This window comes from Triticum aestivum, chromosome 7B (genome assembly GCF_018294505.1).
Source record: "Triticum aestivum cultivar Chinese Spring chromosome 7B, IWGSC CS RefSeq v2.1, whole genome shotgun sequence".
NCBI classification, from domain to species: Eukaryota; Viridiplantae; Streptophyta; class Magnoliopsida; order Poales; family Poaceae; genus Triticum; species Triticum aestivum.
This window is the reverse complement of record NC_057813.1, coordinates 634,682,112-634,686,279: the sequence shown is the minus strand read 5'-3', so window position 1 is coordinate 634,686,279 and position 4,168 is coordinate 634,682,112.

Sequence of the window (4,168 nt, the reverse complement as noted above, 5' to 3'; positions counted from 1 at the left end):
GGAGGCATTTCCTTGCGTGCGGCCGTGGACCCAGCTGTCAGCCTCTCCACGTACATTCCACTTCCGATGGATGTCGTTCATTGACCACGTTTACCAGGCCACACCGAGAGCACCAGGGCGGTGGAAGACGGCGAGGCCTAGGAAGGGAACGACATGGAGCCAGGGAGTACTCGGCAGTTGTTTCCCGTGCGGAGGAGTACGAGGGTTTACTGGTTCGTCTGCCGTTGCCGGAGAATAACAACATGTGTGGGTGAGTAGAGGGATGGCTAGGCCAGCGATGGGAGCACGGTGGGGCCGTGAGGCCTGCGTGGCAGCATAGCCGACCGCGGGAGGAGGGAGCAGGCAGCCCCATCGGCGCTTGTTTGAGCGGTTGGAGCATGAAGAGCAGAGATTTAAGAAGCACGACAGCCGTTGGATGGACATCCAACAGTCACTGCTCTCGTGTGTTGACTAAGTTGACAGGGCGTTGCGTGTGCGTCAACCTTTTTTTTATGAAAGCATATGCGTCAACCTGTAGTAGGCACACAAGTCAGCCTCAAATCTGTGGAAAATAGCATACAACCCATCTGCCATTATTTCTAATAATGTACAGCCCATTTGCTAATTCTTAAGATTTTTTTTGGAGCCCATCTTGTTTTTGTTAGCATTACACCCCATATTGTGGCCACGTTTAAAAAGTATACGAAATTTTGCATATTTCCGTGCGGTCAACTGTTTTTAATCCAGAAATATCGATTCACATTCAAACTATTTTGAAAAATAATTTATATAAATATAAAATCCAAATAATTGTCCATGCATAAAAATCAATGGAATTTAAGATCTTGTAATGAAAAAAATTGAAACTAATTCCCGGTTTGATGTGTTTTAAAAATGTACAGGCCATTTCTGGGCAAACCGAATGAAACTCTCATCGTCTTGAAGGATTTGCAGCCCAGCAGGGCCGATAAAGCAAGTAGGCCTTGTTTGGGTATTTCTTTTAAAAAATAGAACTGGGCTAGCCATTTTCAGCAAGAAAAAAACACAACTGGGCTCATGATGTGGTAAACATAAATAAAACCCTAGCTAGACTGGCCACAGCCCCCGCACAGCCCTGTTGTTACCCTGGTCCGTCGCTAAAACTAGTATAAATAACAACTGCTTGTTCCTTAAAAAAACTACGTGACTTGCTGGGTCCTTGGTGTCAGCCGCTTGTAGTGTAATTCTCTCATTTATTGACTATGTTGACAATGGCGTGAGCCCCAGATGTTCAACCATTAGGACTAGGAGGAACCATATTTTTGGGCTTGTACTATAGAGGCACTTGCTTGCGTACTTCCATGACGCTGGTGGGTCCCTACTGTCATCCTCTCCACGTACAGTCATCTTCTTGGTCCTCTCGGTTGTTGACGACGTTGACAACGCAAGAGGGCGGCGCACCGCGCACGGCGAGCGAACCAAGGCCGCAAGGCAGAGGACGAAGGTGAGGCCTTGGACGGAATGAACAGGAGCCGTTGAAGATGCGCCGGTCCAGTCACAGGCGGAGGGGAGTACGAGGGTTGACTGGTTCAGACACGGGTGCATGTTGGGGCTGACGTCGCCGGAGAATAACATGACGTGTGGGGGAATAGATGGAGGGACTGGCCAACATTGGAGGGTACGTACGGTAGGGCGGCGGAGGCGTAGCCAGCCATGGGAGGCGGGAGCAGGCGGAGCCGACGGGGTGGTTTGGTTTGGGCGGCTGGAGGAAGAAGAAGACAAGAGATAGAAGATACACGATAGATATTGGATGTCAATCCAACGGCTGGCAGGCAGAATCGTGTATTGACTGGCTAGTAAGTCGACACCACCTTGGATAGGCTATTTCCTCGCGGGTCCCAAATATCAGAATCCAAATCTGTCATGGTCATGCAGCCTTTCCTATGAAAATTTACAGCCCATTTGCCTTGTTTGTGGGTGCTGGTGGGGGCTAATCACTTGGCTTCTGTAATGCACAGTGAGCTCAAGCAGCCGGCGTGAGTGATGTTATTTCCCTTGGTTGTGATTTGTTACAATATTTCACTCTAAATTAAATGAATGGCAAGCCATTTGCCTTGTTTCAAAGAAAATATGACAGTCACAGCCGAGTTGAAAAGGGCAGGAACATCTAACTCCAGCTTACAAACTGTACAAAAGCACGAGGGTTGATTGTTAATCAGGTTTAAAAAAACAGATTGAAAAGGGCAACAACATCTAACTCCAGCACTGTTTTCGGCAGTCACAGTAAAATGGATCGGTCAGGTCCATAGAATGAACATCCTGGGTCGTAAAATTTACTGGATTATGACCACAATATATTGTAAATAGAAGCCCGACACGTTCAGAAGCTCTTTTGCCCACCTGAAACTCCTTTTCTTGCTCTTCGACATACCCATCCATCAAAACCATGCTGCTGATAAACTTAAGCCTGATGGACAATAGTGACCTCGCATTCAGCAGGAAGAATGTGACAAATCTTGTGTTTGCACGGTTGGCTACATATTGTTCTAGCGTTATTGTCTTCAATCGAATCTCATGAGAAGTGAGAAAATCCCGATGCTTACGAATCCACCAATTGGTTATAACTCTCTTACCCCGTCCTGTTGCCTAAATAGACATGAAGATTGAAAATAGTTAAGGTCTAAAAGAAGAGTGTCGAAAGAGCAACAACTGAACGGTTAATTCTAGTACACTATATGCGGGCTTCCAATGTGCGTGAAATTATCACCTTTATATACAACTTCTCCAGACATGGAAAGCATTGCACCAAGCCAATAATGTTGTTCAGATCAAAACTATTGATTTGGATATATAAGACCTTGACAGAATCCAGCACCATTGATAGGCCATCCATGGAGAAACTCTTCATTGAGCATAGAACATAATATTAGTACAAAATGTTTACTCCAAGATGATATATAAAGTATGCGCAGAAATTTAAAATGCAGCTTATGGTTACAAGTGTAGATGATAATATAAAGTACCTGAAGAACTGTGGAGCCAAACACCATATTGAAATGAGCACAGAGATCATGTATTACACCCAAGGTCTCCAGTTTAGGCGCAGAGAGGACGGTTATTTGCAACGGTGAATAACTAGAATCAAGGATCAAGCTTTGAAGTGAAGGGGCATCTTGGATGATGAGCTGCCTTCCGTCAAAAGAAATTCCAATTCTTACAAGGTTAGGCGACTTTATTTGGAGACAACCAATTCTAACTGTGAAAACAAGCACCAAGCACTCCAGCGCAGGGCAACTGGAGTGGATGATGTTGTGCAATGAGGCCTCCGATATACTAACCCGCACAAGTGAAAGTTTCTTGAGAAATGGGAGTCGAAGGTTTAGTACCAGATTGTCTGGTAGGTAGCACAGCGCAAAGGTGGCAGTGTGGAGAGAAGAGGAAAACCGCGAGATGGACATCGGTGCTGAGGGCACAAGTTCATGGCGTTCGGTATGTGGTATGTGATTTCCAGGCGAATAGTATAACTCAAGCAGTTGTAGTTCTGTGAATTCAGGGGATTTCAGCCAGGCGTCCATCGTGCAGGGCATGGTATGCTTGCTCAGGTAGCATGACGGGATGCAGAGGCTTTGAATAGAGCCCTGGTGGGAGGAGATGATGGCTCTGGGGATTTCAAAATCACTGAACAGAGATAGCTGACGACAGTCGAGATTAAGGGGCACGGTGCGCCATAGAGGGCGCCACTGAATTGAGAGGACTTGGGTACGGCAGCAATCCTTGGTGGGGAGAAGCGAGATGATCTCCCCAAGGACGGCGTCCAGGAGATCGCTGATGCAGTCCACCTGAGATTCTACGGGTTCCTGGGATCCGGTGGGGGCGGGGTCGCCGCTTATCCCCACGCTTCTGGGTGCGGGATCTAAAACAGGCGTCGCCGCTGGTGGGAGCCTCATCTTCTTGGCGCTGGGGTCAGCCAACTCCATTTTCCTCGAGGGCGTCACATCGCGCGCATGGATTTGAGCAGAGTAACGAATGACGAGCCTAGTTGTAGTGCAAGCGAAGAAGAAGGGGAGCTGGGGGTTTTTTGTAGGAGTGAGGAAGAAGGGGAGCTGGGGTTTTCTGTAGGAGTGAGGTGAGGAATTTGGGGGTACGAGTGGAGCGAGCTGACGTGAGGTGGGTGGGAGCGAGGAGGAAGAAGTGCACCCAGGTTTTTGGG